The sequence below is a fragment of the Ranitomeya imitator genome, chromosome 4 (genome assembly GCF_032444005.1).
Source record: "Ranitomeya imitator isolate aRanImi1 chromosome 4, aRanImi1.pri, whole genome shotgun sequence".
NCBI classification, from domain to species: domain Eukaryota; kingdom Metazoa; phylum Chordata; class Amphibia; order Anura; family Dendrobatidae; genus Ranitomeya; species Ranitomeya imitator.
The window spans coordinates 64,229,409-64,252,159 of record NC_091285.1 but is presented as its reverse complement, the minus strand read 5'-3'; positions in this window follow the sequence as shown (position 1 = coordinate 64,252,159).

Here is a 22,751-nt window from a genome sequence, read left to right as displayed (position 1 = left end):
GTGGTCCTGGAGCCTGGGGTTCAACCCACAAAGTCGGGTACTTTGCTGCCTTGTGCCTGATCATGCTGGTGGTGGTCAGGCTGGGTGTTTTGCTACCCCTGTTGATGCGAGCATGGCAGGTGCTGCAATTGGCCTGTTTGGGGTTATCGGCAGAATTTTTAAAAAATAACAAGACTTCGGAAGATCTAACAGTTGGAATGGCAACTTCCCTCATATTGGTGTTACGGGGAACGGATGCACACTTTCTGTCTGTGGCCTCCACACTGCTTCTTCCTGCCTGTTGGGGTGATATGCCTCCTTCTCCATGTGTGCTGCTGCCCTCACTCTGCATGACCTCCTGCCAGGTTGGGTCAGTCACATAGTCATCCACCACCTCGTCTTCCACATCCGCACCCTGCTTCTCCTCCTTACTTTCTGGCAATTGTGTCTCATCATTGTCCACCTTTTCTGACACTTTTCCACTATCGCCTTCATGTGACCGGGGCTGGTCAAAGCTTTGGGCATCTCTACATGCAATCTCAGCTGTCACCACTTCAAGTTGACTGGCCAAGAGTCCAGAATCTTAAATTGGAAAACTGAACAGCTTTTCAGAGTGTCCAAGTGTGGGATCAGTTGTCTCAGAGCACTCGGCATGGTGGGAGGAAGGAGGATCAGGGTGAGGAATATCCTGACCACACTCACGGCTACTCAGACTTGACCGTGTGGAAGACATAGTGGTGGTGGTGGTTGTGGCTAAGTGACTGGAAGCATTATCCGCTATCCAACCAACAACCATTTCACACTGCTCTGGCTTCAATAGTGGTATTCTTCGGTCCCCTTGAAACTGGAACAGGAAGGCCGAGCGAGAAGATGTGGGTCTTTGTTGTGGCCATCACCTTGGCCATGACGTCATCCTCTGCATGCACCATCAGCATCACGTCCACTTTCCCGTCCCTTGCCCCTCACCTTGCCCATTTTAAATGGACTTCTGCACTATTTCGAAAGCTTAACACAAATGTATTTATTAGGAGCGAAATAATATCTGATCAGTATGCCTGCAAATCTACGATTTTTCAAACACAGACACCAGGCAGGCCTCAGCCTGACATAACAGACTGTATTCTAGTTTTGGGGGCTTTTTTGTGAATTTAATTTATGCAAAATAGTGCTGTGCATAAGTAGAGTAACAGACAGCAAAAACAGTGGCAAAACGGCCTACAATGCCCAAACTTTGAGCACGCAGATATATGAGTCCTGCCACGGAAATACCACACTGCCCAATATGTGGCCTGCTTTTTTTTAATGCAAAATAGTGTTGTATATAATTAGAGTAACAGACAGGAAAAAAAGTGAGAAACCGGCCCAAAATGCCTTAACTTGGAGCAAGCAGATATATGAGGCCTGTCACGGAAATACCACACTGCGAAATATGTGGCCTGTTTTTTTTTTTTAAAAATGCAAAATACTGCCATATATAAGTAGAGTAACAGACAGCAAAAACAGTGGCAAAATGGCCTACAATGCCCAAACTTTGAGCATGCCGATATATGAGGCCTGTCACGGAAATACCACACTGCCAAATGTGTGGCCTGTTTTTTGTAAAATGCAAAATAGTGCTGTACATAAGTAGAGTACCAGACAGCAAAAACAGTGGCAAAACGGCTTATAATGCCCAAATTTGGAGCACGCAGATATATGGGGCCTTTTTTGGTGAATTTAAAACACACAAAAAAAAAACAATAGCACAAGGCTAGCACACACAACTATGCTACGTATGCCTGACAAACTATGATTTTTAAACAGGCCTCAGTCTGACATAACACACTGTATATTTTTTTTGGGGGGTGAATTTTTGAGAAAGAAAATGCAACTAGGTATATAGTAAAGAAGCTGCAGTAGCAGCAGACAGTTATGGAGCTTTGGGAGGGATACAGTGGGAGCAATGGACGCACATACAGTGCCTACAGGTCTTGCACTGATGTGGATATGCTGTGCACTGCGTACCTAGCGCTGCAATGTCGGGACCCACAAATTACACCCTAAAATGGACTCTTGGTTTCTCAGGAGTTGTGGATTTAACAGTTGCAGACCTACACTAACTATATAAATTACGATTCTGAACCTATCTCCGCAGCAGCTCTCCCTACCCTCGCTGAATCCGGAGCTAAATGCGGCAAGCAGGACGTCGCCAGGTCTCTTATACTCGGGATGATGCTGTGCGGCCAAGCCAATCACTGCACGACCACAACAAAGATGGCTGCGGCGTTTAATGGCCTGGCAGACAATCCCTGCAGTCTGATTGCGTCTCTAAAGTCCGCCAAAAATGCTGGGAGGAGACACCAGTTACCGCCGAATAATCCCGTAAATACTCGGTGCTCGGCGAGTACACCGAGTACACTGATACTTGAGCGAGTAACAAGTAGTGGTGAGGACGTTTGCTCATCACTACTGCTGATCTGTAATGGCCCAGATACTGGCAACCAAGGTATGATAAACTCTAAAATATCATAACTGCAGGGTATTATGGGATGGCCAACACATCTACACAAAATAAATACAAAACAGCATAACCCAACTTTGGATCTCAAGAAAATACAAGAGCAATTCTATGATTCAATGAAAATTGAAAGAGAGATGATTGTAAAAATAAATATATCAATATATACCAAGAATCCAACATAGTGCAGAAAGGTGAGCATATAACAAATCAAAAGTTATGAATGACTGATTAAATGATTAAATATAAAAACAATAAGTGCAAAAAAATGGCATTTAATAGTGGGGAAATTAGGGACCAAAAAGTTAAATAAATGTTAAGACGCATACAATGAAGAGCAACTAGGAGTGCAATTGGGCGAGAATATGTACCTTTTAGGCCCGCCGGTCCAAGTACAGCGCACCCCGATGCGCGTTTCGGATTCAATCGTTCGTCAGGGGGTGGTCACCTTTTTGCACTACGCTGCACTCTTGATATATATTGATATATTGATTTTTACAATCCTATCTCTTTTTAAAATGTCGTACACACAAAGGGCACTTTCTTGAGTGATTAATGGGTATAATGTACATATGAGTATGCACATTTTGGTTATTGGATACACACATAAATATTTTTTACATACTTTATTTTGATGTGCATACATGTTTTAGATGATATTATAAAAAATACGAGCAAAGTACTGCAGTGCGCAGGCGCCGGACAGGTCAATAGGGCAGACAAAGTACGCCTGCGCCGGAGCCGCGGCGTGAAGACCAGAAGAGGACGTCATGGAATGAAGATAGGAGGCGCCGGAGCAGACCTGAGACACCCATTTGACCGGACCGCAGCTGGACCACCCCTGGGTGAGTATAATCTAACCTCTTTTTCTCTTCTTTTAGGTTACATTGAGGGCTTATCTACAGCATTACAGAATGCTGTAGATAAGCCCCGTGCCGATGGGTTTAGCTCATCTTCGATTTTGGGGTGACAGGTTCCCTTTAATTACACACAGCTCTACAGTGAGATTGGAGTTAACACAACACAGCAGAGCTGACACAGTACAGCAGCGCCAATATAGTACAGTGGAAGTGAATTACAATAAGGTATGACGCTGCAGTCTCCTCACAGTACTTCAACTTCCATCTCACAAACACCCAAAGTGGAGGAAAGTACAATAGTTGACAGTACTGTGAACATACACCTAGAGATGTGCTTATTGTGTTTGTAATGAGACAAAGTTCAACTCTGCTGAACTGTGTGAGCTATAATCAGGCAAAGCTCTAAGGCAGAGCTGACATCACTGTGAGAGGATGAATACTGCTGCAAATGCTTGTTATGCGATAAAGTGATAAAGTTAACCCCTGCTGTAGTCTGTTAGGTCTGCTGTACCGGGTTAGTTTTGCTGTACTCTGCTACCTCTGTTACACTGTGTTAGCTCTGCTGTACTGTGTTTTTATCTCACTGCAGAGACTAAGTTTCAGTCATAGTGGCTTGCGAAAATATTCACCCCTTGGTATTTTTGGTGTTTTGTTACCTTACAACTTGGAATTTCACTATTTTTTTGAGGGTTTGCATCAGTTCATGTAAAGAACATGCCTACAACTGTGAACATTTTGTTTTCTTTTTTATTGTGAAGCAAACAACAAATAGGACAAAAAAACCTGAAAGCTTCAGTGTGCTTAACTATTCATCCCCTAAAGTCAGTACTTTGTAGAGCCTCCTTTTTGCAGCAATTACAGCTGCAAGTTGCTTTCAATAAGTCTCCATGAGCTTTACACATCTTGCCACTGGGATTTTTGCCCATTCCTCAAGGCAAAACTGCACTAGCTCATTCAAGTTAGATTGTTTCCTCTGGTGAACATCAATCTTCAAGTCTGACCACAGATTCTCAATTAGATTAAGGTCGGGCTTTGACTAGGCCGCTCCAAAATATTTACATGTTTCCAGCGTCAGACTGGGATGTCTGGGGCCCACCAGAGGAATAGACTCTAGGGGCCCACCCTACAGCTATATGCAAATATCTGTCATTATAGTGGAGCATCGGCTGTAAAACATAGGCGGCTGCTGCACATCTACCGTGTGCCCCAATAACTGGGATGTATAATTACGGTAGTTTACATTAATGGGATTCTTGGTTAAAACAAGTTATCACTGATCCATGGGCTCCACAGGATAGGTAATTGCTTAGATCCGACCATTAGAAACTGCACAGATCGGAAGAATGGGGAAGTTTTATCCCTGACAGGACACTTTTATCCCTATTTTAAAATGCAGCAGCAGGTGGGATTTCTGACCGCAGCTCCATTCATTCTCTTTGGGGCTTCCAGAAAAAAACAAGTGCAGCCACAGAGTGAATGAATGGATCAGTGATCTAGTCGGACATGCCACTCCAGTCTAATGGGGATAAAAAGTTCCACATTTTGCTAAATGGGTCCAAGCATTCAGACCCCCCACCAATCAATACGTTATCACTTATCCTGTGGAGAGGTGATTACTTTTTTCCCAGAGGAAACCCCCTGTAAGTGCATCTCCGCCGCTGTGTACAAAGCATTAAAACTCTAATTGAAATAAAGAATCTTCTAACTAATATCAGAGAGAACAAATGACCGCCATACACAACACAATCCACTATACCAAGACCAATAATACCACATACAGGAAGAAATACCACCACACCATGACCAGACCACACCACATAGTGACCGAATAATACTACATACAAGGGACAAATACCACCGCACCATGTCAAGACCACATATTACCACCACTTGGTGACCAAATAGCACATACAAGGGACAAATACCACAACACCATTTCCAGACCACATATTACCACCACATAGTGACTGAATACTACAATACTGATCAGTAATAAAAAAAAAATACCAAAAAACAAAATACTATCACCATAAGTGCCAGTATTCACAGGGGATCTGTACTTAGTATGCAGTGTCTGTGTAGAGGTAATACAGAGATCACTGGTGACATTATACACAGGAGCTCTGTATATAATGTATAGGTAATACAGTGATCACTGGTGACATTGTACACAGGACCTCTGTATATAGTATACAGTGTATAGTGTCAGTGTATAGGTAACACTGACTCACCAGTGACGTCTCTAGGTGAAGTCCTTCATCTTTCATCCAGCACAGACCGCCATCATTTCTTCCAGCCATGACTCGTTTCTGCAGGAAATAACACAGTTATCTCGAGCTCCGCTTGCAGAACACATTACTTAATTTTTCACAACTTGTACATTACACCACATGGAGAAAAAAAGGTGATATAGTGTCACTCTGCACAGTAACAGGACCACGCCCCCATTTAAAACAGTATACTCAAAAAATAAAATAAATACATCACTGCAGAAATAATATCCCTTAATTAGCCCCTGTGGTAATAATATCCCCCATCCTGGCCCCGTTTATCTCATTCCTGGCTCCAGCCATATGTTCTCGCATCCTGCCCTCATGAGTATCCATTCTACCCCATATGATCTCCACATCCTGCCCCATCTGTCTCAATCATATCCATGCTGCCCCATGATCCAATCCTGCCCCATGTCTTTCATTCTGCCCCGTGTCTCCAATCATGCCCCGTATCTACATTCTGCCCATGCCTCCAGTCCTGCCCCCAGTGTGTCCAGCATATTACCCCCAGTGTGTACTGCAATCTGCCCCAGTATGTCCAGCATTGCCCCCAAACAGTGTGTCCAGCAATCTTCCCCAGTATGTCAAGCATATTGCCCCAGTGTGTCCAGCATTTCCCCCAGACAGTGTGTCCAGCAATCTGCCCCAGTAAGTCCAGCATATTGCCCCCAGTGTGTCCAGCATTGCCCCCAGTGTGTACAGCAATCTGCCCCAGTGTGTCCAGCATTGCCCCAGTGTGTCCAGCATTGCCCCAGTGTGTCCAGCAATTTGCCCCAGTGTCTCCAGCATATTACCCCCAGTGTGTCCAGCAATCTGCCCCAGTATGTCCAGCATTGCCCCAGTATGTACAGCATTGCCCCACTGTGTCCAGCATTGCCCCACTGTGTCCAGCAATCTGCCCCAGTGTCTCCAGCATATTACCCCCAGTGTGTCCAGCAATCTGCCCCAGTGTGTCCAGCATTGCCCCAGTGTGTCCAGCAATCTGCCCCAGTATGTCCAGCAATCTGCCCCAGTGTGTCCAGCAATCTTCCCCAGTGTGTCCAGCATTGCCCCAGTGTGTCCAGCATTGCCCCAGTGTGTCCAGCACTGCCCCACTGTGTTCAGCATTGCCCCAGTGTGTCCAGCACTGCCCCCAGTGTGTCCAGCAATCTGCCCCAGTGTGTCCAGCATTGTCCCCAGTGTGTCCAGCATTGCCCCAGTGTGTCCAGAACTGCCCCCAGTGTGTCCAGCAATCTGCCCCAGTATGTCCAGCACTGCCCCCAGTGTGCCCAGCAATCTGCCCCAGTGTGTCCAGCATTGCCCCAGTGTGTCCAGCATTGCCCCAGTGTGTCCAGCAATCTGCCCCAGTATGTCCAGCACTGCCCCCAGTGTGTCCAGCAATCTGCCCCAGTGTGTCCAGAATTGCCCCAGTGTGTCCAGCATTGCCCCAGTGTGTCCAGCATTGCCCCAGTGTGTCCAGCAATCTGCCCCAGTATGTCCAGCACTGCCCCCAGTGTGTCCAGCAATCTGCCCCAGTGTGTCCAGCATTGCCCCAGTGTGTCCAGCATTGCCCCAGTGTGTCCAGCACTTCCCCCAGTGTGTCCAGCAATCTGCCCCAGTGTGTTTAGCATTGCCCCAGTGTGTCCAGCACTGCCCCCAGTGTGTCCAGCACTACCTCCAGTGTGTCCAGCAATCTGCCCCACTGGGGCAGTAAGGTCCTTACTGACTGGCTGCAATCATCAACAAAAATGTGACGTCCCTCAGCTCCTCAGCCTCCGATCATAGTAGTGCAGACAGTGCGCGCCTGTGTGCCTGTGCTGCTTGGGCAGGAGGACAGATGACCAATCACAGCACAGCTCATTGAGGTGTGCTATGACCTGTGTGACTGTGAGGTCACACAAAGAAAACTAATGCTGATTGGCCGCTCCTGCCTGCATCTGTCAGCCAATCAGCATTAGAACACCCTTAGTCCAGACTCCAGAGTTTTAATGAAGAAGAGGTGGAGTCGATGGCGGGCAAAGTAACAAGAAACAGGTCGGTGATGACCCATGCTGCAGACTCAGTGCAGTGAGTGCGTCCCTGTCTTCTCCTCCCTGACTCACACAGCCAGTCAGCTGTTTTCTCCGACTGTGCTGTGTGCTGGCTGAAGTCAGTGAGGTCGGCACTCGCACCACGCTGCGCACGGGCCGCTCTTATCAAGAGCACAGACTCGGCGTCGCCATCGGCAGCAGTGCGAGATGATCATCATGAGAAGGAGCGCGCAGCTGCCGCGCGGCTGCTTGCACAGCAGCACTTCACATTCTTCCGTACAGCCTGTGCGCCGGGGTCGGGCTGCTGGCTATAGAATAAATAAACTGTGCACTGCATGCAGGGCAGGGACAAATGAAGGAGGCAGGGGCTGGGGGCGGGGCCCCAGTCCGAGCCTGCATGTTTCCCCTTAAACTACTGATGTGTTTCTTTAACAATACACTTTGTACCATTGTCTTATTGGAATGTGAAAATCCTTCCATGTCTCAAATCAATGATAGTCTTAAACAGTTTTTGCCCAAGAATATCTCTGAATTTTTCACCATCCATTTTCCCCTTGACTTGGACCATTTTTCCTGTCCCTGCTGCTGAAAAACATCCCCACAGCATGATGCAGCCACCTCCATGTTTCACATGGTTAGTTTGGCACCAGACCTGGCATTTGCATTGGTAGCCAAAAAGCTCAATTGACCATATCATCTGACCACATCACCTTCCTCCATACATTTGGAGAGTCTCGCACGTGTCTTTTGGCAATTTCAAAACGAGTTTTCCATTTGTTGTATTTAAGCAAAGGATTTGTCATGATTCCTCCGCTCAGTGAATGATTGCTATGCCCTTTGATGGAAACTATCTTGCTCAGCTGTGTGTGTCCTGATTGACAGCTTGGCTGTCCAATACTGTGATGTGCTTGCTGGGCTGTTGGTGCATTGATTGACAGCTGTACTGTCCAATCTGTGACTGGGACATGCGGGATTTTCTGCAGGTGTTCAGTTTTCTGGTGATTTCCCAGCTATTTTACTGAGCTGTCTGCCCCGCCTCCCTGCTAGACGTAGTTTGTGCTTCTTGGTGAGCCTTAGCCTGATTCTGTTGCTCCGAATTCTGATCTTCTGCTGCCTGACCATTTGGACCATGTTCTGACTATCCCTCTGTCTTGTCCTTTGGCTTTTTATCCGCTATCTCTTGTTATTGACCCTGGACTGTGACCTGACTTACGCCTTTGTCTTTTTCCTTGGTTATCTACGTACTTTCTTGATATTGACCCCAACAATGTCTGACTCTTCTGCCTCATGGCCTGTCCATGAGTAATGGCTATTGTCACATTACATTACATCTGGTCGGGGTCTAAGCATTTTAGGGCTGACAGTTTGTCACAAAGCTTTGATTCAGTTTCTCCTCCAGAAAAGCCTTCATCCATTCTTCCTCAGGGTATAGTCATTTCTATGGTGTCCTCAGAGCTAGAGGCTGAGATTCGTCTTTGGCTCCTTCTGCTACTCCTGAGTCCTGGATCTAAATTATTTGTGCCTGTGTATCTCAGATTACGTCTGTTGCAAGAGTTTCATGACTCTGTCTTGAGTTACCACCCCAGAGTCACTGCTACTCAGAAAGTTATATGTAGACTTTTTTGGTAGCCATGCTTAATGACATTAAAGCTTTTGAAAACGCTTGGGAGGTTTGCGCACTCGCTAAAGTTTGTCATAACCATCCAGCCGAGGAACTCGCTCCATAGCCTATTCCATAGTCTATTCCAGAAAGACCGTGGACTCATTTGTTCATGGATTTCATCACTAATTTGCCCTTGTCTAGTGGGAAAACTGCTATTTGGGTGGTGGTTGACCGATTCAGTAAACAAGCTCACTATTTTTCCATTATCAGGGTTACCTAATGCTGAGACGCTTTCCAGGTTATTCATCAATCATGTGGTGAGATTGTAAGGAATTCCTTTGAACATTGTATCCGATAAAGTGGTGCAGTTTTATCTCTAAATTCTGCAGAGCGTTTTGTAAGAGTTTGAGGATTAACGTGTCATTTTCCTTTGCTTAACATACTGAAACAAAGGGTCAGACAGAGGACAAGTCAGTCATTTGAGCAAATTCTAAGATGTTTTGTTACTGCTCAGCAGAAGGACTGGTCCTCATTCTTACCTTTTGCTGGATTCGCCTTTAGCAGTCAGGTTAACCAGTCTACTGGAACCTAAGCCTTTTTTTGCAATTATGGTTTTCATCCTCATTTTGATGAATTCTCAAAGATGAGTTCTGGTTGTCCTGGAGTAGAGGTTGTTACACAAAAACTGGGGGATGTCTGGAGAGAGGTTCAGTGGAATATTGAGGTAGTCCAGCGTCACCAGAAGCAGAAGGCAGGTAGGAGACATTTAAGGGGTCCCATATTCAATGTTGATGATAAGGTCTGGCTTTCTTACAAAATATTAAAATGAAAGAGCCATCAGCCAAGTTATATTATAAGTATATGAGATATTGTCAATGACAGTTTGGAGTTTGAAGTTCCAAAGATTGTTGATTCCCATAAAGTCTGTAATTCTCTCCAGTACCTCATTCATTGGAGAGGTTATGAAGTGCAAGAGAGATCTTGGTTCCCTTCTCAAGCTGCAAATGCCAATTGTCTGGTCAGGGCCTTCCATCGCAGGTTTCCTGGCAAACCTGGGAATCCGGTGGCCACCCTAGAAGAGGGAAAACTGTCACAATTCCTCCACTGATTGCTATGCTGGTCTATGGAAACTATCTTGCTGAGATGTTTGAGTCTTGACTGACAGCTTGGCTGTCCAATACTGTAATGGGCTTGCTATTCTGTCGGTGCACTAACCCCTTCCCCACCTGTGACGCCACGAAGGCATCATGAAAGTCGGTGTCAATCCGACATGTGATGCCTATGTGGCGTCATGGAGGGATCACGTCCCTGCAGATCGGATGAAAGGGTTAACTCCAATTTCACCCGATCTGCAGGGACATGGGGAGTGGTACTTCAGCTTCACCCCCCGTGGCTATGATCGCTCTGATTGGCTGTTGAAAGTGAAACAGCCAATCAGAGCGATTTGTAATATTTCACCTATGAAAACTGGTGAAATATTACAATGCAGCCATGACCGATGCTGTAATATCATCGGCAATGGCTGGAAACCCTGATGTGCCCCCCCTCCGCCACCAATCTCCTCCCCAGTCCTCCATCCTGTGCTCCGCTCCCCTCCGTCATCCTGTCCGCTCCCACCGTGTTCCGTTCCCACCCCCAGTGCGCCGATCCCTCCGTGCTCCGATTTTCCCCCTCATACTTACTGATCCTCCCGGTGTCCGTCCGTCTTCTCCATGGGCGCCGCCATCTTCCAAAATGGTGGGCGCATGTGCAGTGCACCCGCAGAATTTGCCGGCCAGCAGATTCATTCCAGGTACATTTTGATCACTGTGATAAAACCTATCACAGTGATCAAAATAAAAAAAAATAGTAAATGATCCACCCCTTTATCACCCCCCATAGGTAGGGACAATAATAAAATGAAGAAAATGTATTCACTTTTATTTTTCCACTAGGGTTAGGGTTAGAACTAGGGTTAGGGTTAGGGCTAGGGTTAGGGCTACAGTTAGGGTTAGAATTAGGTTTAGAACTAGGGTTAGGGTTAGAATTAGGCTATGTGCACACGGTGCAGATTTGGCTGCGGATCCTCAGGGGATTGGCCGCTGCAGATTCGTAGCAGTGTTCCATCAGGTTTACAGTACCATGTAAACCTATGGAAAACCAAATCCGCTGTGCCCAGGGTGCGGAAAATACAGCGCGGAAACGCTGCATTGTATTTTCTGCAGCATGTCAATGCAGCGTTTTACACCTGTTCCTCAATAGGAATCTGCAGGTGAAATCCGCACAAAAAACACTGGAAATCCACGGTAAATCCACAGGTTAAACGCACTGCCTTATACCTGCAGATTTTTCAAAAATGGCGCGGAAAAATCTCACACGGATCTGCAACGTGGGCACATAGCCTTAGGGTCAGGGTTGGAATTAGAGTTAGGGTTGGAATTAGGGCTAGGGTTGGAAATAGGGTTAAGATTAGGGTTATGGTTAGGGTTAGGGGTGTGTTGGGGTTAGGGTTGTGGTTAGGGTTGGGATTAGGGTTAGGATTAGGGTTGGGATTAGGGTTAGGGGTGTGTAGGGGTTAGGGTTGTGGTTAGGGGTGTGTTGGGGTTAGGGTTGTGATTAGGGTTATGGCTAGAGTTGGGATTAGGGTTAGGGGTGTGTTGGGGTTAGTGTTGGAGTTAGAATTGAGAGGTTTCCACTGTTTAGGCACATCAGGGGTCTCCAAACGCAACATGGTGCCACCATTGATTCCAGCCAATCTTGCGTTCAAAAAGTCAAATGGTGCTCCCTCCCTTCCGAGCCCTGATGTGCGCCCAAAGAGTAGTTTACCCCCACATATGGGGTACCAGCATACTCAGAATAAACTGGGAAACAACTATTTCTCCTGTTACCCTTGCAAAAATAAAAAATTGCTTGCTAAAACATAATTTTTGAGGAAAGAAAAATGATTTTTTATTTTCACGGCTCTGTGCTAAAAACTTCTGTGAAGCACTTGGGGGTTCAAAGTGCTCACCACACATCTAGATAAGTTCTGTTTGGTGTCTTGTTTCCAAAATAGGGTCACTTGTGGGGGATTTCTACTGTTTAGGCACATCAGGGGCTCTGCAAACGCAATGTGACGCCCGCAGACCATTCCATCAAAGTCTCCATTTCAAAACGTTGCTACTTCCCTTCCGAGCCCCGACGTATGCCCAAGCAGTGGTTTACCCCCACATGAGGGGTATCAGCGTACTCAGGACAAACCGGGCAACAAATATTGGGGTCCACTTCTCCTGTTACCCTTGTGAAAATAAAAAAATGCTTACTAAAACATAATTTTTGAGGAAAGAAAAATGAGTTTTTTATTTTCGCGGCTCTGCGTTATAAACTTCTGTGAAGCACTTTGGGGTTCAAAGTGGTCACCGCACATCTAGATTAGTTCCATGGGAGGTCTAGTTTCCAAAATGGGGTCACATGTGGAGGAGTTCCAATGTTTAGGCACACAGGGGCTCTCCAAACGCGACATGGTGTCCGCTAACGATTGGAGCTAATTTTTCAATCAAAAAGTCAAATGGTGCTCCTTCCCTTCTGAGCCCTGCCATGTGCCTAAACAGTGGTTTACCCCCCCATGTGAGGTATCATTGTACTCAGGAGAAATTGTGCAATAAATGTTAGGATCCATTTTATCCTGCTGCCCATGTGGAAATGAACAAATTGAGGCTAAAATAATTTTTTTGTGAAAAAAAAGTACTTTTTTCATTTTTACGGATCAATTTGTGAAGCACTTGGAAGTTCAAAGTGCTCACTATTCATCTAGATTGGTTCATTGCGGGTCTAGTTTCTAAAATGGGGTCACTTGTGGGGGAGCTCCAATCTTTAGGTACACAGGGGCTCTCCAAACACGACATGGTATCCGCTAAAGATTGGAGCTAATTTTTCATTCAAAAGTCAAATGGCGCTCCTTCCCTTCCGAGCCTTGCAGTGTGCACAAACAGTGGTTTGTGACCACATATGAGGTGACCGTGTACTTAGGAGAAATTTCGCAACACATTTTAGGATCCAATTTATCCTGTTGCCCATGTGAAAATGAAAAAAATTGAGGCTAAAATAAATTTTTTTGGGAAAAAAAGTACTTTTAGATTTCTACAGATCAATTTGTGAAGTATCTGGGGGTTCAAAGTGCTTACTATGCATCTATATAAGTTCCTTGGGGGGTCTAGTTTCCAAAATAGGGTCACTTGTGGGGGAGCTCCAATGTTTAGGCACACAGGGGCTCTCCAAACGCGACATGGTGTCCGCTAAAGATTGGAGCCAATTTTTCATTGAAAAAGTCAAATGGCGCTCCTTCCCTTCCGAGCCCTATCGTGCGCCCAAACAGTGGTCCCCCTATATATGGGACTCAATTGTACTCAGGACAAATTGTACAATAACTTTTGGGGTTCATTTTCTCTTTTTACCCTTGGGAAAATAAAAAAAATTGTTGCTAAAAGATCTTTTTTGTGACTAAAAAGTTAAATGTTCATTTTTTCCTTCCATGTTGCTTCTGCTGCTGTGAAGCACCTGAAGGGTTAATAAACTTTTTGAATGTGGTTTTGAGCACCTTGAGGGGTGCAATTTTTAGAATGGTGTCACTTTTGGGTATTTTCAGCCATATAGACCATTCAAACTGACTTCAAATGTGAGGTGGTGCCTAAAAAAAAGTGGGTTTGTAAATTTAGTTGTAAAAATGAGAAATCGCTGGTCAAATTTTAACGTTTATAACTTCCTAGCAAAAAAAAATGTATTTACAAAATTGTGCTGATGTTGAGTAGACATGTGGGTAATGTTATTTATTAACTATTTTTTGTCACATAACTCTCTCGTTTAACAGAATTAAAATTAAAAATTTGAACATTTCAAAATTTTCTAAATTTTTGACAAATTTCCATTTTTTTCACAAATAAACACAAAAATTATCGACCTAAATTTAGAGAGCTTTTAGCGCATAAAAATGGCCATATTTATGTGTACCTCATAGCCACTTTACGGCATCGAGTTGGCGACTCTGGCTTCAGCAACTGTTCACACTCAGTCTATGTTTGGATGTGCAGGTCAGGTTTTTGAAATGTATTCTTTAGCCTTCTGATCGTGCACTCCCCGCCTCCTAGCCACAGGTGTTTTAATTATAGTAGGTCCAATACCCCTCCACAGAAAGAGAGAATTTGAGTCCAAGAAGAGGTTTCACATGTACCCATTCAGATGGAGACGTTTATTCTCAGTGAGGTAGGTCAAGCGTAGGACCTCGTATAAGAGAGATGCCGTAAAGTGGCTACGAGGTACACATAAATATGGCCATTTTTATGCGCTAAAAGCTCTCATTTTTCATATTTCTAGTGCAGTAATGCAGTTCAAATTTCGTGTTTTCAAGTTTGCATGTTTTGGCGCTGCAGTGTGCTGCCCTTTTTACTTAACTATATACGAGTTGGCGACTCTGGGTTCAGCACCTGTTCACACTCAGTCTATGTTTGGATGTGCAGGTCAGGTTTTTGAAATGTATTCTTTAGCCTTCTGATCGTGCACTCCCCGCCTCCTAGCCACAGGTGTTTTAATTATAGTAGGTCCAATACCCCTCCACAGAAAGAGAGAATTTGAGTCCAAGAAGAGGTTTCACATGTACCCATTCAGATGGAGACGTTTATTCTCAGTGAGGTAGGTCAAGCGTAGGACCTCGTATAAGAGAGATGCCGTAAAGTGGCTACGAGGTACACATAAATATGGCCATTTTTATGCGCTAAAAGCTCTCATTTTTCATATTTCTAGTGCAGTAATGCAGTTCAAATTTCGTGTTTTCAAGTTTGCATGTTTTGGCGCTGCAGTGTGCTGCCCTTTTTACTTAACTATATACGAGTTGGCGACTCTGGGTTCAGCACCTGTTCACACTCAGTCTATGTTTGGATGTGCAGGTCAGGTTTTTGAAATGTATTCTTTAGCCTTCTGATCGTGCACTCCCCGCCTCCTAGCCACAGGTGTTTTAATTATAGTAGGTCCAATACCCCTCCACAGAAAGAGAGAATTTGAGTCCAAGAAGAGGTTTCACATGTACCCATTCAGATGGAGACGTTTATTCTCAGTGAGGTAGGTCAAGCGTAGGACCTCGTATAAGAGAGATGCCGTAAAGTGGCTACGAGGTACACATAAATATGGCCATTTTTATGCGCTAAAAGCTCTCATTTTTCATATTTCTAGTGCAGTAATGCAGTTCAAATTTCGTGTTTTCAAGTTTGCATGTTTTGGCGCTGCAGTGTGCTGCCCTTTTTACTTAACTATATACGAGTTGGCGACTCTGGGTTCAGCACCTGTTCACACTCAGTCTATGTTTGGATGTGCAGGTCAGGTTTTTGAAATGTATTCTTTAGCCTTCTGATCGTGCACTCCCCGCCTCCTAGCCACAGGTGTTTTAATTATAGTAGGTCCAATACCCCTCCACAGAAAGAGAGAATTTGAGTCCAAGAAGAGGTTTCACATGTACCCATTCAGATGGAGACGTTTATTCTCAGTGAGGTAGGTCAAGCGTAGGACCTCGTATAAGAGAGATGCCGTAAAGTGGCTACGAGGTACACATAAATATGGCCATTTTTATGCGCTAAAAGCTCTCATTTTTCATATTTCTAGTGCAGTAATGCAGTTCAAATTTCGTGTTTTCAAGTTTGCATGTTTTGGCGCTGCAGTGTGCTGCCCTTTTTACTTAACTATATACGAGTTGGCGACTCTGGGTTCAGCACCTGTTCACACTCAGTCTATGTTTGGATGTGCAGGTCAGGTTTTTGAAATGCCTCTGATCCCAGGCAGACATAGTTTGTGCTTCTTGGTGAGTGTTAGCCTAATTCTGCCGCTCTGAGTTCTGACCTTTTGCTGCCTGACCCTTTGGAAAGTGATCTGACTATCCCTTTGTCTTGTCCTTCAGCTTTTAATCCACGTTGTCTCCTGTTATTGTCACTGGACTGTGACCTGACTTACGCCTTTGTCTTTTCCCTTGATTATATATGTGCTCTCTTGATATTCATCCTGGAACGTCTGATTCTTCTGCCTCATGGCCTGTCTGTGAGTAGTGACTAGCATCAGAGGATTTTTTCTGCCTACTCTTCCATAAATCAGAGTCAATTTAAGGCGGTCATTTAGGAGCGCTGAGGAGGCAGCCCCAGGGATAAGGGAAGTGCTAGGAACCGCCGCAGCTCCAGCCAAAAACCACCAAAGGAGAATAGACACAGGGTTAAAGGTAGAAATCGGTCACAGGAGCACTGAAATGAGACACTGACACTGGATAAAGTTTAGCCACAACGCGTTTCAACAGACATGCCGTCTTCATCAGGTGGGAGTTTATTGATGGTAGTAAGGAGGCAGTATTTAAATGAAAGACAGTCAGTCACATATGAGTTGACATTGTCAGTTCAAATTTAAAGGAACAGTTACATATAATGCAAGTGGTCACCTGATATGGCTATGGGCTAGTGATGAACAATAAAATAACAGTAAGGAACCTTTTAATAAATATAATAAAATCAATTAGAAACAATTAAAACAATAAAAAGTGAATGAAAAGTGAATAATCCTTGATGTAGAAACCTGGATGAGAAAGTAAGACCTATAATACTAAAAATATTAAAAATTTGGATATTTATCTGGTTGCTTTCTCTGTCATTAAGTTCAGTCCTTCAGTGGCCAGCATGCCATGCTTAAATATCCAAAAGCTCTCTCTATTTATCAAGCTACTAAGACGATCTGCCATGGTGTGGGGAATGTGATCAATGATCATTAATTTTAGAGGTTTTTTTTACTTTTCTGGTGTACCATTAGGAAATGCTTGGAGAGACTATGAAGAAGAAACCCATTTTGAATACTCTGTGTTTGATAAGCCTAGTGTGCATGGTTTGTATGGTACGACCTACATATTGCAGACCGCAGCCACATTCAATCAAATAACCACATAAGTGGATTGACAGTTGACATGGAAGTTAATCTTATAAGTAGTACCTGCGGTGTTTGATTTAAATTCTCGTGCCCAACTCAGAATAGAACCGCAACATAGACATTTAGAGGTTCTACATGAAAAACAGCCAGGGTTCACAGACGTTTGATAAACTGAAGAAGAGGCTGGGATTAATGTGGTATTACTAGGTGCAACAAGATTCTGTAGCATACGATTCCTACGAAATATCATGCTGGAATGTGCTGGGATATGTCTCGAAAGTATAGGGTCCCCTTTTAGGATAAACCAGTACTTGTAGAGAAGCTTCCTAATCAATCCAGAGGATTGATCATAGGTTGTGACAAAGCTCCATCTCCCAAATGCCATTTCCTGCGAAGGTAAATCCGTATTTCTGTTATTAATTCTATTAATGCAATCCGTTTGGGTGAGAGTTTTAGCTTTCAGGAAGGCATTTTGAACCAGTTTCTTGGGATACCATCTCTGTTGAAACCTTTGATTCAAAACCTTAGCCTTCTTCAGAAAGTCAGAATCCCGTGTGCAGTTTTACGTATTTTCCAGTATTGCCCATACGGGACATTTTGAATCCACCTTGGCAGATGGCTGCTGCTGAAACTTAAATAGCTGTTTACGTCAACTTTCTTAAAATGCGTGGTTGCAGAGAAACAACCAGATCCGTCAACATGTATCAGAAGATTCAAAAATCGAATAGATAAATTAGAAATATTAGCTGTAAAACATAGACTCCAAGGATTCTTATTGAGATTAGAGATGAACTCAAGTGCTTCCCCTTCTGTGCCAATCCAAACAATAAATATCTATAAAGCGTCGATAGAATGCTAGTTTACTAGATGCCAGGTCGGACTGCGCGATGAAGATGGACTCAATGCCCCCATGAATAAATTAGCATAACTGGGGTGAATCTCATCCCCATCGCGCAGCCTTTGACCTGGCGGTAAAAAACATGGTCAAATGAAAACACATTATTATCGAGCACAAAATTAATGGCGCTCTTTATAAAATTTCTTTGAAGGGAGGGTAAGGAAGAGTCAGTTAAGAGAAATTGGTGCACTGCCTCAATACCCCTCTCTTGGGGGATGTTTGTGTAAAGGGCTTGAACATCCATTTTGATTAAACAACAACAAGGAATAGGTAGTAATTTGAGAATGGAGTCAATAAGGTGGGAGGAATCTTTTAGGTAAGAATCTAAGATCTAGACATATTTTTGGAGAAAGAGATCTACATAATGAGAAAGGTTACTCGTGATTGAATCAGTGCCAGAAATGATGGAACGACCTAGAGGATTAAGCGGATTTTTATGAATTTTTGGTAAAAAATTGAAGAATAGGGTCTTCCATAAAGGCCACCTATGTGGATTGTTTAGCTTATTTTGGTTATATGGACAGATACTCCAGTCTCTGCTTGGAAACTCTGCATTACCTTTGGTCTCTGTGCTGCCTCTCTGATTAACCCCTTTACCCCCAAGGGTGGTTTGCACGTTAATGACCGGGACAATTTTTACAATTCTGACCACTGTCCCTTTATGAGGTTATAACTCTGGAATGCTTCAACAGATCCCAGTGATTCTGACACTGTTTTCTTGTGACATATAGTACTTCATGACAGTGGTAAAATTTCTATGATATTACCTGCGTTTATTTGTGAAAAAATGGAAATTTGGTGAAAATTTTGAAAACTTTGCAATTTTCCAACTTTGAATTTTTATGCAATTAAATCACAGAGATATGTCACACAAAATACTTAATAAGTAACATTTCGCACATGTCAACTTTACATCAGCACAATTTTGGAACCAAAATTTTTTTGTTAGGGAGTTGTAAGGGTTAAAAGTTGACCAGCAATTTCTCATTTTTACAACACCATTTTTTTTAGGGACCACATCTCTTTTGAAGTCATTTTGAGGGGTCTATATGATAGAAAATAACCAAGTGTGACACCACTCTAAAAACTGCACATCTCAAGGTGCTCAAAACCACATTTACAAAGTTTATTAACCCTTCAGGTGTTTTACAGGAATTTTTGGAATGTTTAAATAAAAATGAACATTTAACTTATTTTCACAAAAAATTTACTTCAGCTCCAATTTGTTTTATTTTACCAAGGGTAACAGGAGAAAATGGACGCAAAAGTTGTTGTACAATTTGTCCTGAGTGTTCAGATACCCAATATGTGGGAGTAAACCACTGTTTGGGCGCATGGCAGAGCTCAGAAGCGAAGGAGCGCCATTTGACTTTTCAATGCAAAATTGACTGGAATCGAGATGGGACGCCATGTTGCGTTTGGAGAGCCCCTAATGTGCCTAAACACGGAAAACCCCCCACAAGTGACACCATTTTGGAAAGTAGACCCCCTAAGGAACTTATCTAGATGTGTGGTGAGGACTTTGACCAATTAATTGATTCACAGAAGTTTATACTGCAGAGCCGTAAAAATAGCAAATCATATTTTTTCACAAAAATCATATTTTTGCCCCCAATTTTTTATTTTCCCAAGGGTAAGAGAAGAAATTGGACCAATAAAGTTGTTGTACAATTTGTACTGAGTACGCTGATACCCCATATGTGTGGGTAAACCACTGTTTGGGCGCATGGGAGAGCTTGGAATGGAAGGAGCGCCGTTTGACTTTACAATGCAAAATTGACAGGACTTGAGATGGGATGCCATGTTGCGTTTGGAAAGCCACTGATGTGCCTAAACATTGAAACCCCCCACAAGTGACACCATTTTAAAAAGTAGACCCCCTAAGGAACTTATCTAGATGTGTGGTGAGCACTTTGACCCAACAAGTGCTTTACAGAAGTTTATAATGCAGAGCCGTAAAAATAAAAAATCATATTTTTTCACAAAAATCATATTTTCGCCCCATATTTTTTATTTTCTCAAGGGTAAGAGAAGAAATTGGACCCGAAAGTTGTTGTACAATTTGTCTTGAGTACGCTGATACCCTATATGTGGGGGTAAACCACTGTTTGGGCACATGGGAGAGCTCGGAAGGGAAGGAGCGCCGTTTGACTTTTCAATGCAAAATTGACAGGAATTGAGATGGGACGCCATGTTGCGTTTGGAGAGCCACTGATGTGCCTAAACATCGAAACCCCCCACAAGTGACACGATTTTGGACAGTAGACCCACTAAGGAACTCATCTAGATGTGTCGTGAGAGCTTTGAAACCCCAAGTGTTTTACTACAGTTTATAATGCAGAGCTGTGAAAATAAAAATTCTTTTTTTTTTTCACAAAAATTATATTTTAGCCCCCAGTTTTGTATTTTCCCAAGGGTAACAGGAGAAATTGGACCCCAAACATTGTTGTCCAATTTGTCCTGAGTACGCCGATACCCAATATGTGGGGGGAACCACCGTTTGGGCGCATGGGAGGGCTCGGAAGGGAAGGAGCACCATTTGGAATGCAGACTTAGATGGAATGGTCTGCAGATGTCACATTGCATTTGCAGAGCCCCTAATGTACCTAAACAGTAGAACCCCCCACATATTGGAAACTAGACCCCCCAAGGAACATATCTAGATGTGTTGTGAGAACTTTGAACCCCCAAGTGTTTCACTACAGTTTATAGTGCAGAGCCGTGAAAACAAAAAATCTTTTTTTTCCACAAAAATTATGTTTTAGCCCCCAGTTTTGTCTTTTTCCAAGGGTAACAGTTGAAATTGGACCCCAAAAGTTGTCCAATGTGTCCTGAGTACGCTGATACCCCATATGTTGGGGTAAACCCCAGTTTAGGTGCACGGGAGAGCTCCGAAGGGAACGATCACTGTTTTACTTTTTCAACGCAGAATTGGCTGGAATTGAGATCTGATGGCATGTCACATTTGCAGAGCCCCTGATGTGCCTAAACAGTGGAAACCCCCAATTATAACTGAAACCCTAATCCAAACACACCCCTAGCCCTATTTACAACGGTAACCCTAACCACACCCCTAACCCTGACACACCCCTAACCCAAATCCCAACCCTATTCCCAACCATAAATGTAATCCAAACCCTAGCCCTAACTTTAGCCCCAACCCTAACCCTAACTTTAGCCCCAACCCTAACTGTAGCCTTTACCCTAGCCTCAACCCTAGCCCTAACCCTAGCCCTAACCCTAGCCCTAACCCTAGCCTTAACCCTAGCCCTAACCCTAACCCTAGCCCTAACCCTCATGGGAAAATGGAAATAAATACATTTTTTTTTACTTTTTTATTTTTCTCTAACTAAAGGGGTGATAAAGGGGGGTTTGATTTACTTTTATAGTGGTTTATTTAGCGGATTTTTATGATTGGCAGCCGTCACACACTGAAAGACGCTTTTTATTGCAAAAAATATATTTTGCGTTACCACATTTTGAGAGCTTTAATTTTTCCATATTTAGGTCCACAGAGTCATGTGAGGTCTTGATTTTTGCGGAACCAGTTGACGTTTTTATTGGTAACATTTTCGGGCATGTGACATTTTTTGATCGCCTTTTATTCCGATTTTTGTGGGGCAGAATGACCAAAAACAGCTATTCATGAATTTCTTTTGGGGGAGGCGTTTATTCTGTTCCGCGTTTGGTAAAACGGATAAAGCAGTTTTATTCTTTGAGTTAGTATAACGACAGCGATACCTCATTTATATCATCTTTTTATGTTTTGGCACTTTTATACGATAAAAACTATTTTATAGAAAAAATAATAATTTTTGCATCGCTTTATTCTGAGGACTATAACTTTTTAAATTTTTCTTTGATAATGCTGTATGGTGGCTCATTTTTTGCGGGACAAGATGACGTTTTCAGCGGTATCTTGGTTATTTATATCCATCTTTTTGATTGCGTGTTATTCCACTTTTCATTTGGCGGTATGATAATAAAGTGTTGTTTTTTGCCTCGTTTTTTTTTTTTTTTTAATTACGGTGTTCACGGAAGGGGTTAACTAGTGGGACAGTTTTATAGGTCGGGTTGTTACGGACGCGACGATACTAAATATATGTACTTTTATTGTTTTTTTTATTTAGATAAAGAAATGTATTTATAGGAACAATATATATATATATATTTTGTAGGAATTTTAAAAATTTTTTTTTTACACATGTGAATATTTTTTGTTCACCCTATAACATTGCCCCAGGGGGGGCATCATGTTATAATGTGAGATCGCTAATCTGACACTTTGCTGTGCACAGCAGTGAGGCTTCTCGGCACCTGCTCTGAGCAGGCGCTGTGAAGTCACCTCCCTGCAGGACCCGGATGCTGTGGCCATTTTGGATCCGGGAGGAAGGAGTTAGGAGACCCTCAGAGCAATGCGATTACATCACGTTGCTCCGGGGGTCTCAGGGAAGCCCACAGGGAGCCCCCTCCCTGCGCGATGCTTCCCTATACCGCCGGAACACTGCGATCATGTTTGATCGCAGTGTGCTGGGGGTTAATGTGCCGGAAGCGGTCCATGACCGCTCCTGGCACATAGTGCCGGATGTCAGCTGCGATAGTCAGCTGACACCCGGCCGTGATCGGCCACGCTCCCCCCATGAGCGCGGTTGATCGCTCTGGACGTACTATTCTGTCCTTGGGAATTAGGGCCCACCCCACATGGACGGAATAGTATGTCCAATTGCAGA